Here is an 11,682-nt window from a genome sequence, read left to right on the forward strand (position 1 = left end):
ACAACTCCCAGCATGCCCGGACAGCCTTCGGCTGTCCAGAGTAGGAGAAAATCCTCATAGAAAACATACAGTTCTTAAAATGGACAGAGATGTCAGCAGAGAGCACTGTGCTCGTGATGTCAGCAGAGAGCTCTGTGTTCCAAAAAGAAAAGAATTTCCTCTGTAGTAGTCAGCAGCTAATAAGTACTGGAAGGATTAAGATTTTTTAATAGAAGTAATTTACAAATCTGTTTAACTTTCAGGCACCAGTTGATTAAAAAATAAATAAATAAAGTTTTCCACCGGAGTACCCCTTTAATGACAGGTAGACTTTAAAGGGGTACTCTGGCCATAAGACATCTTATCCCCTATCCAAATGATAGGGGATAAGATGTCTGACCGTGGGGGTCCCGCTGCTGAGGACCCCTGCAATCTTGCATTCAGCACCCACCTCTGGGAGCTGCACTCTGCGCTGCCAGCTCAGAATTTGCAGGGTGACGACCAAGAGGCCAAAGTATCTTGACGTCATGCCTCCGCCCCCACGTGACGTCATGCCTCCGCCCCTGCAATGCAAATCTATGGGAGGGGGCGTCACGCCCCCTCCCATAGACTTGCATAGCAGGGGTGGGGCGTGATGTCACACAGGGGTGGAGTCATGACATCCCACGGGGGCGGAGGAATGACGTCACAATACTCCAGCCTCGTGGTCGTCACCCGGCAGATTCTGAGCTGGCAGCGCAGACTGCAGCTCCCAGAGGTGGGTGCTGAATGCAAGATTGTGGGGGTCCCCAGCAGCGGGACCCCCCACGGTCAGACATCTTATGTCTTAGGGCCAGAGTACTGCTTTAAAGGGCTGCCCATGCCTCTCAGAGCTTCTAGAATAGAAGATATACAAAGGCTCCTTGTGAAACCTGAGATTCTTGCCGTCTGCTAAACAAACCGGCATGAAACAACATGTAAGTCGTACACGGCCGCATTGTTCATTTCTCTTCATTAAATCAAGGGAGGAGAAAACCTTGTAGACTATAGGAGCGGCTACATACAATGTACATGTGAAGTGACTCCACCAGCAACGTTCTAGGTCCACAGTCTCCTGACATCAGCAGATCCAGACTGCACCATATGCTAAAGTTCTGTATAAACAATATAAGGGCTCGGCCAATAAACCACTATTACCCAACAATATGGGATCTATTATTAGAACTAATAAAAGCAAAAAAGGGGTGAACAATACAAAACCAACACTATATAAAAGGGTTTTCAGGAGGAATTTTTTTTTCTCCCAAATCCACCTGTGCCATAAGGTTATACAGATTTGTAAGTGACTTCTATATAAAAATCTGAATCCTTCCAGTACTTATCAGCTGCTGTATGCTCCAGAGGAAGTTGTGTAGTTCTTTCCAGTCTGACCACAGTGCTCTCTGCTGCCACCTGTGTCTGTGTCAGAAATTGTCCAGCGCAGGAGAGGTTTGTACAGAGGTTTGCACAGGAGAGATTTGAACAGTTCCTGACAAGGACAGAGGTGGCAACAGAGAGCACTGTGGTCCGACTGGAAAGAACTACACAACTTCCTGTGGAGCATAAAGCAGCTGATGAGTACTGGAAGGATTAAAGGAGATCTGCAGCGGTATATAACTTATCCCCAAACCACAGGACCCTCACTGAGGTTGACAGATATGCCCCCTCCATTCAGCTTTCCGGGAGAAGCGGGGGTGGATGGACGAACACTGCATCTCCACCTCTCCCATAGAGAAACATGGAGGGGGGGGTTTCGGCCATGGGGTCATGCTGCGGCCAACACGCCTTCTGCACAGTAAGAGCTGCGGGAGAGCCGGGGCCCCATACAGGAGATCCGACCGCTGGGACCCCCGGGCGATGAAACACTTATCCCCTATCCTGAAAATAGGGGATAAGTTAGTTACCGCTGAAGATTTCCTTTAAGATTTTTAAACAGAAGTAATTTCCAAATCTGTATAAACAGTTGATTTGAAAGCACTTTTTTTTCTCCAGAGTATCCCTTTAAGCCACTGAGGGTTATACCACAGTATACAGAGCTGTAATCTGGTGCTACACAATAATATCTAGTTATACATGAATTGCTGTACAACGCAGGATTACCCCAAAACAACTTTAAAAGGGGTATTCCAGGAAAAAAAAACTTCTATATATCAACTGGCTCCAGAAAGTTTAACAGATTTGTAAATTACTTCTATTAAAAAAAATCTTAATCCTTTCAGTACTTATGAGCTGCTGAAGTTGAGTTGTTCTTTTCTGTCTAAGTGCTCTCTGGTGACACCTATTTCGGGAACTGTCCAGAGTAGAAGCAAATCCCCATAGCAAACCTCTTCTACTCCGTGCAGTTCCCGAGACAAGCAGAGATGTCAGCAGAGAGCACTGTTGCCAGACAGAAAAGAACAACTCAACTTCAGCAGCTGATAAGTACTGGAAGGATTAAAGGAGAACTCCGGAATATAAAAATTGTCCCCCATACTGCCGGCAGTAAAAAAATAAAGATGTACATACCTTCCTCCACTCCCCCGGGGCCTCCGGTAATCGGCTCCGGTCTCTGGCGCGATCCTCTTCCTGGTTGCCGGTGGTCGGAGAATCATACTGCACTCAGCCAATCACCGGCCGCAGTGAAGTCCCGACTCGGCCGGCGATATGCTGAGCGGTAATGCGAAAACGCTTCAGGACACAAGATTATTCACTACACACCGGCACCTGCTCCCGGGGCCGAAAACGTCACACTGCCGCTCAGCCTATCACCGGCCGAGGCCGGACTTCACTGCGGCCGGTGATTGGCTGAGCGCAGTAAGACTCTCCGACCACCGGCAACCAGGAAGAGGATCACGGCGGAGACCAGAGCCGGTTACCGGAGGCCCCGGGGAAGCAGAGGGAGGTATGTACATTTTCATTTTTTTACTGCCGGCAGTATGGGCGACAATTTTTATATTCCGGAGTTCTCCTTTAATCCTTCCAGTACTTATCAGCTGCTGAAGTTGAGTTATTGTTTTCTGTCTGGCAACAGTGCTCTCTGCTGACATCTCTGCTTGTCTCGGGAACTGCACAGAGTAGAAGAGGTTTGCTATGGGAGTCCAACATGACCGGATTGAGTTGTGACTAGTGATCTGGAATTTATAAAAAGGACTTTTTCCATTTCTGGATTCCCCATCACTTTATGTTCATTCAGCATCTGATCTCTGGGACTCTCTGGATATAGTAGAGATGTCCACCCTCTTGGAGAACACACTGCACACCATTTCAGATCAGTATTCGGGTGGGTTCACACCACGTTTTTGCAATACAGTTTTTTTAAATGAGGTTTTTGATTAAAAAACGGATTCCTGAAAACCTGACTAAACTGTATCAAAACGTGTGTACAAGGTTTTATCTGTGTACGGTTTGAAAAATGATGTCCGGTTGCATCCTTTTTTTTAAAGAAAAAAAACGTAGACATTTTTAACTTTTCACTCCATTATGAATAAAGTTTCACTTGTTTGAAATTCCAAGAAAAAAAACTGTGCAAAGTCAAAAACCGTATGGTGAAAACTGGATGGAACCGTACGCACATATGGTTCTGTACAGTTCCCATTGACTCCCACACTATCACTGGAAATGTTCTTCACTTTTCCGTGTTTTAAAACGGTGGTCTCAAACGGTGGCCCTCCAGATGTTGCAAAACTTCAACTCTCGTTGGCTGTCCGGGCATGCTGGGAGTTGAAGTTTTGCAACATCTGGAGGGCCACAGTTTGAGACCACTGTTTTAAAACCACTACTGTTCTATTACTGACGTGGGAAAGTGGACCGAGTTCACACAGGACAGAATGACACTGGAGAAGGCTGCAGGAGCGAAGATCTTAAAGGGCTCATCCCAGGGATACGGGATAACCACTAGTGTGGAGCACAAATATTAGTAATGCGAGTTTTTATCACGAATATCGGAACTTCGCGATTTCGCAAATATTTAGAATATAATGCTTTATATTTGTAATGACGAATATTGTTATATTTTTTTTCTCCACATGCGAATTTTTATGCAAAGTGAACGAACATAGCGGATATGCGAATTTTGCGAAAATAGGACGAATAATCGTCAATATATTCGGGAAATATTGCGAATTCGACTATGACCCCTGCCGCTCATCACTACTAACAACCTGAGGGAGGGTGGTACCATCAGCGGAGGGTCGGCAGATGGGACCCCAACAAGAATAGGGGGGGGGGTCCCGTGTACCGACCCATATAAAGACAAATAAAAAAAAAGTGTTCTAAGGTCCAGAAAAGGACATTTTCTACAAACAGTTTATTATTATTTTTAAGTAGTAAAAAAAAAAAAAAAAATATATATATATATATATATATATATATATATATAAATTGGCATCGTCGTCATCGTATGGCCCTACCATATGTCACTTCTACGAAAGGTGCACTGCGTGAAAACGAAGGCCCCCAAAGTCTGGAAAAAAGGTGTTTTCACCCCATATATCATTTATTTATTTTATTTTTTTTTTTTTTTGGGGGGGGGGGGGGTACAACTTGTCTGCTGTTGTTGGACTTTGTTATGGTAGCAATATTTTTTTTTTGGGCCGTAATGTCGCGACTTAATTGGGGTCAATGTTGGCAATGTCACATGCGACCGAAAACGTCCATCAAGTTGGGATTTTGGGTATGCGTTAAGATGCAAAGCGACCAAATTGACAAGCGTGAGATGCAATGTCGCAGCGCGACCAAATCTGACCGGTGTGAACACTCTCCTAATACTTATGATGTCCCGGCTTCCATGTAAAACTACAACTCCCATTATTTCTGTGGGTACATGATAGGAGTGGTAGTTATGACAGCTGGAGTGCACTGGTATACAGTATATACCCTGAGTACAGCTCCAGGCTCCTCCCCGTCTTGTTATTGTGTAGTCCAGCACTGAAGGGGTTACACAGCGCGTCCCCCCCAGCACAGCCCCCACCACCCCCGGGGCTCAAACAGTACAAAAACAAACCGGAAACTTCATAAAAGTCCAACAACTAGTCCCCCCCGGTGTCCGTCACTCACCTCCCGGTAATCTCCTCACCGCACCGCCTCACACCGCCACCGCCACACTTGTCCCTGTCCCCCTCCGCCACTCTTTCGTAAGCCACGCCCTCCTCCAGGGCCACGCCCCTTCTCTCGCCGCATTTCAAACATCAACCGCCGCCTCGCCGTAAGAGACCATGGGGAGGGCGCGACATTTGTACCAGCCAATCACAGCGCTCGGGAGGAGGAGCTCTGCGTTGTGATTGGCAGCCCACGCCCTCTCCCGGTCAGTATTGCTCATCGTCGTGTGATGCAAACCACGTGACCGTCCTCGCAGCGCAAAGTGCGGCTCAAAATTACAGCTATCATTGTACCCATCAGCCTCAGAGCAGTGTTTCCCAACCAGGGTGCCTCTAAAACTACAACTCCCAGCATGCCCGGACAGCCTAAGCCTGTCCAGGCATGCCGGTGTGAGAAATGCATGGGACGCAGTTTTGCAGGAGTTGTAGTTTTGGAACAGCTGGAGGCACCCTGGTCGGGAAACACTGGCCTAGATACACGTAATTGGTGTTGGATGTAAATTATTCCTCATATCTGCTAGAAAAAAAGGGAAACACTTTTGGTTAGCCAATAGGAACCTATCAGCGCAGCGTCCTCTTAGTATTCTTACCCTTTAAACCGTGGTAATTGGTTGCTATGGGCAACAAGCACATTTATTAAACTGAAAGTAAAAGTCTGTTGCCCCTAGCAACCTATTGCAGTACCATATCCGTTTTGCAATTCTGTTCTTGAAAAAATAAAGACCTGTTGAGATTATAAACAATTCTGTGGGAATTCGCGGACCCTCATTGATCTCCAGGCCCAGTTCACACCAAGTTCTAACGCAGAATTGGATTCTGCAAGAAGATCGAACCTGCTCAATCTTAAAGGGATCCTCCGCTGTAAACATCTTATCCCCTATCCAAAGGATAGGGCCGACAGCAGCGATATCCGGAACATAGAAGCCTGCAGCCTCCTCGTTCGTGACGTCACACTATACCCCATTCATGTCTTTGGGAAAGGGCGTAACTGCTAGTACATACCCGTCACGCCTCATCCCATAGACGTGAATGTAGGGGGCATGACGGCTGGCATCGCCAGTTATCGGGCACGGAGCAGAGTTTGCTCTGTGCACGGAATGACGGGTTCCGCAGCAGAAATCGTAGGGGGTCCCCAGCGGTGGGACCCCTGCGATCTAACATCTTATCCCCTATGCTTGGGTCATCACCTGCAGCTTGTCGCCCCTCTGAGATGATTGTGAGGGTACATGACCACCTATCACAACTATATCAGGCCACCAATGAGACCTACCATACCAGCCCAAGCCATGGTCCGCCAGGCCAAGATTAAAGGAGTAGTCTGGTGAAATATAACTTCTCCTATCCAAAAGATAGGGGACAAGTTATAGATAGCAAGGGCTCTCAGTGCTCGAACCCTGACCAGGGTAGCCGCAGAATGCTGGAAGGGGTGTGCTGACCCCCGCACGAAGCGCTGGCCGACACGCCCCCTCCATGTACCCCATAGAGATACATGGAGGGGCTGATCCGCCCTCAACTTACTGTGGGGGTTGGACGGCCGCTGCCCTGCGATCTATAACTTATCCCCTATCCTTTGGACAGGGCCAGTTTTAGGCTTAGCGTGGCCCTAGGCAAAATCAAAAGTGATCCCACAAAAGTCGTAATAGTGCACTAACCAGATTTTTTTGGTCACTTCAAATACCATAAAAAATCTAAAAAGCAATTGAAAAGTCCAAAAATGGTACCGATAAAAACTACAAATCACAGTGCAAAAAATGACCTTCATACATTCCCATATACAGAAAAATAAAAGAGTTATAGGGATCAGAATAGTACAATTTTATATTTTTGTATAGTTCCCCCACATTAGGTTGGCAGTATAGTTCCCCCACATTAGGTTGGCAGTATAGTTCCCCCCACATTAGGTGCAGTATAGTTCCCCCCACATTAGGTAGGCAGTATAGTTCCCCCCACATTAGGTAGCCAGTATAGTTCCCCCCACATTAGGTTGGCAGTATAGTTCCCCCCACATTAGGTAGCCAGTATAGTTCCCCCCACATTAGGTTGGCAGTATAGTTCCCCCCACATTAGGTTGGCTGTATATTTCCCCCCACATTAGGTTGGCAGTATAGTTCCCCCCACATTAGGTTGGCAGTATAGTTCCCCCACATTAGGTTGGCTGTATAGTTCCCTCCACATTAGGTAGGCAGTATAGTTCCCCCACATTAGGTTGGCAGTATATTTCCCCCCACATTAGGTTGGCAGTATAGTTCCCCCCACATTAGGTTGGCAGTATAGTTCCCCCACATTAGGTTGGCAGTATAGTTCCCCCACATTAGGTTGGCAGTATAGTTCCCCCACATTAGGTTGGCAGTATAGTTCCCCTTATATTAGGTTGGCAGTATGTTCCCCCACATTAGTAGGCAGTGTTCCCCCACAGACATACAGCCTCCAGCCATATACAGTGTATGGCTGGAGGTTGTATGTCTGGGTACTGCCCCACTTCAATGCTCCGTCCACCGCTCCTCTGGTTAGGGGTCACGAACTACTGCTATGGCCTATAGGCCATATCACTAGATCCCGGGACTGGAGGAGCGGTGGTCGGAGCACTGAAGATGACTTGCCGCTGGTAACTTACCATGCGTGCGTCCTCGCTGCTCCGCAGCAGACAGTTCACCCCTATTGAAAGTCTCAGCGGAAAACACACCCAGAAATCCGTCCATTTGAACACACCCTAAACGTACGTTCACACGGGCAGTTTTAATTGCGGGTTACCCGCTGCAAATTTAAAAGGGGCAGGACTCTTCTCGGCTGTCCGCAGATTTTCTGCTGGGGAATTTCCGCTGCGGAAAATCCGCCGCAGACCCTGTTGACATCAATGGGGCTTGCGGCAGATTTTCTGCTGTGGATAGCTGAGAATAGCCAGTCCCCTTTCAAATATGCAGCGGTAAACCCGCAAATAAATCCGCCCGTGTGAACGTACCCTAAGGCTGTATTCACACACCTGCAACATGTGACCAAGGCATATTACAGCCACATTTTTTCATTGATCTTACAGATGCAAATTCCATCCCGCCGGCAGATATAATTAACCAAAGCTGTAGGTTTAGGTCATAAAACCTGCGGTCAGGCCGTATCTTGTGATAATAATATGTACACACAAATGTGGTCATATTATGTAAAACCGTCCTTACTAAAAATAGTATTGGGCGCAGCCAATAAAGAATAGGGTGTTAGACGTGTGTCGAAGAAACTAATAACGCATAAGGAGGCGACACAATAAGAAGTGTGCACACCCACAATAAACTTTGAGGAGGAATTAATGTAAAATTAACTGCACAAAACAAAGAGAAGGGTTAAAAGCGAGTAAAAAGCAAAACACTAAAATAATGGCATCCCAATGTCTCTCTGACCTATAGGAAGGTATAATAGGACAAGGAATAGAGGCAAAGTATAGACAATTGTTTCCCAACCAGGGTGCCTACAGCTGTTGCAAAACTACATCTCCCAGCATGCCTGAACAGCTGAAGGCTTTGTATTTAGCCTTAAATACAGTCGTAAGAAAATATCTTGTACAATTGTGTTAAAGGGGTTATCTAGGAAAAAAAACTTTGTTTATATATATATATATATATATATATATATATATATATATATATATATATATATCAACTGGCTCCAGAAAGTTAAACAGATTTGTAAATGACTTCTATTAAAAAATCTTAATCCTTTCAGTACTTATGAGCTTCTGAAGTTGAGTTGTTCTTTTCTGTCTAAGTGCTCTCTGCTGACACCTGTCTCGAGAACCGCCCAGATTAGAAGCAAATCCCCATAGCAAACCTCTTCTACTCTGTGCAGTTCCCGAGACAAGCAGAGATGTCAGCAGACAGCACTGTTGCCAGACAGGAAAGAACAACTCAACTTCAGCAGCTGATAATTATTGAAAGGATTAAGATTTTTTTTTTTATATATAACTGTTTATTTTTATATTTTATAAACAATTTTTCATTTTAACAGTAAGGGAATCAAAAAGAAAAAACAGACATTGAAAACAAATAAAAATAAAATATATCGGTATTATCTGAATCCGAACCAATAAATTGTTATTCCTCCAATTGTATAATTCACTTAGATATGTCTTGTAATCATAACTTTCAGTTTCATGAAAGTACATATCTAATTACAATAAGGAATAAGATTTGGCATATCACTATATTTTTTAAAGGAAGTAATTTACAAATCTGTTTAACTTTCTAGAGCCAGTTGATATATATATATATATATATATATATATATATATATATATATATATATATAAAAGTTTTTTTCCTGGAATACCCCTTTAAATGCCCCTAGAAAATCTTATGTGTCCTTCCTAGAAGACTTGATGTTCTAGAAGAGGGGTCTCCAACCTGCGGACCTCCAGATGTTGCAAAACTACAACTCCCAGCATGCCCGGACAGCCAACGGCTGTCCGGGCATGCTGGGAGTTGAAGTTTTGCAACATCTGGAGGTCCGCAGGTTGAAGACCACTGTTCTAGAAGCCAATAAACCATGCCCAGGGCCAAGCACCCCACAGATTAGCATACATGTGAATAGTCCGGCAGACACAATGGGAGCACTCCAAGATTATATGCCCTAAAGCAAGTATGAAAGGAAACCTGTACTGTCCACCCAGCGTACACAACACTATAGAGCAGTGCGGGGTGTAGCGCCACTTCATTTATGTGTATAATTGCACACAAAAGGGGCAAGTTTAATAAACAAAGCAGGTGGATGTCTCCAAAAGGTTCATGTATAGTTAAGTACTCACCAAAGCACATAGCATTACCATTACTTGGTGGAAATCAATACAAAACAGGTAAAGCCATGTCAGTAGTAGTTACTATTCCTTCATATACGGTATATCCCATAAGTGAGTCCACCCCTCACATTATATACAGTATCTCCCATAAGTGAGTCCACCCCTCACATTATATATACAGTATATCCCATAAGTGAGTCCACCCCTCACATTATATATACAGTATCTCCAATAAGTGACTCCACCCCTCACATTATATACAGTATATCCCATAAGTGACTCCACCCCTTACATTATATATACAGTATCTCCCATAAGTGACTCCACCCCTCACATTATATATACAGTATATCCCATAAGTGACTCCACCCCTTACATTATATATACAGTATCTCCCATAAGTGACTCCACCCCTCACATTATATATACAGTATATCCCATAAGTGACTCCACCCCTTACATTATATATACAGTATCTCCCATAAGTGACTCCACCCCTCACATTATATATACAGTATATCCCATAAGTGAGTCCACCCCTCACATTATATATACAGTATATCCCATAAGTGACTCAACCCCTCACATTATATATACAGTATATACCATAAGTGACTCCACCCCTCACATTATATATACAGTATATCCCATAAGTGAGTCCACCCCTCACATTATATATACAGTATATCCCATAAGTGACTCCACCCCTCACATTATATATACAGTATATCCCATAAGTGACTCCACCCCTCACATTATATATACAGTATATCCCATAAGTGACTCCACCCCTCACATTATATATACAGTATCTCCCATAAGTGAGTCCACCCCTCACATTATATATACAGTATCTCCCATAAGTGAGTCCACCCCTCACATTATATATACAGTATCTCCCATAAGTGACTCCACCCCTCACATTATATATACAGTATATCCCATAAGTGAGTCCACCCCTCACATTATATATACAGTATATCCCATAAGTGACTCCACCCCTCACATTATATATACAGTATATACCATAAGTGACTCCACCCCTCACATTATATATACAGTATATCCCATAAGTGAGTCCACCCCTCACATTATATATACAGTATATCCCATAAGTGACTCCACCCCTCACATTATATATACAGTATATCCCATAAGTGAGTCCACCCCTCACATTATATACAGTATATCTCATAAGTGACTCCACCCCTCACATTATATACAGTATATCCCATAAGTGACTCCACCCCTCACATTATATATACAGTATATCCCATAAGTGAGTCCACCCCTCACATTATATATACAGTATATCCCATAAGTGACTCCACCCCTCACATTATATATACAGTATCTCCCATAAGTGAGTCCACCCCTCACATTATATATACAGTATATCCCATAAGTGAGTCCACCCCTCACATTATATACAGTATCTCCCATAAGTGAGTCCCCCCCTCACATTATATATACAGTATCTCCCATAAGTGAGTCCACCCCTCACATTATATATACAGTATCTCCCATAAGTGAGTCCACCCCTCACATTATATATACAGTATCTCCCATAAGTGAGTCCACCCCTCACATTATATACAGTATATCCCATAAGTGAGTCCACCCCTCACATTATATATACAATATCTCCCATAAGTGACTCCACCCCTCACATTATATATACAGTATCTCCCATAAGTGAGTCCACCCCTCACATTATATATACAGTATCTCCCATAAGTGAGTCCACCCCTCACATTATATATACAGTATATCCCATAAGTGAGTCCACTCCTCACATTATATATACAGTATATCCCATAAGTGACTCCA

At 44.2% G+C, this 11,682-nt stretch overlaps 2 protein-coding genes across 5 annotated transcripts in view; one reads left to right on the plus strand and one right to left on the minus strand.

Moving 5' to 3' along the window:
- Positions 1-5,148, minus strand: part of GPSM2 (G protein signaling modulator 2) — a 67,234-nt gene extending 62,086 nt beyond the window's left edge. For 3 of the 4 annotated variants that reach the window (XM_056523503.1, XM_056523502.1, XM_056523505.1), the window contains exon 1: positions 5,032-5,148. The gene's annotated coding sequence lies outside the window, so the exon portion shown is untranslated. The remainder of the gene's footprint in view (positions 1-5,031) is intronic. The other variant, XM_056523504.1, reaches the window with a different exon arrangement.
- A 27-nt stretch (positions 5,149-5,175) lies between these two features.
- The window catches only part of AKNAD1 (AKNA domain containing 1), a 109,451-nt gene continuing 102,944 nt past the window's right edge, over positions 5,176-11,682 (plus strand). Inside the window, exon 1 of the mRNA XM_056523499.1 lies at positions 5,176-5,278. The gene's annotated coding sequence lies outside the window, so the exon portion shown is untranslated. The remainder of the gene's footprint in view (positions 5,279-11,682) is intronic.

Source organism: Hyla sarda, chromosome 6 (genome assembly GCF_029499605.1).
Source record: "Hyla sarda isolate aHylSar1 chromosome 6, aHylSar1.hap1, whole genome shotgun sequence".
Taxonomy (NCBI): Eukaryota; Metazoa; Chordata; class Amphibia; order Anura; family Hylidae; genus Hyla; species Hyla sarda.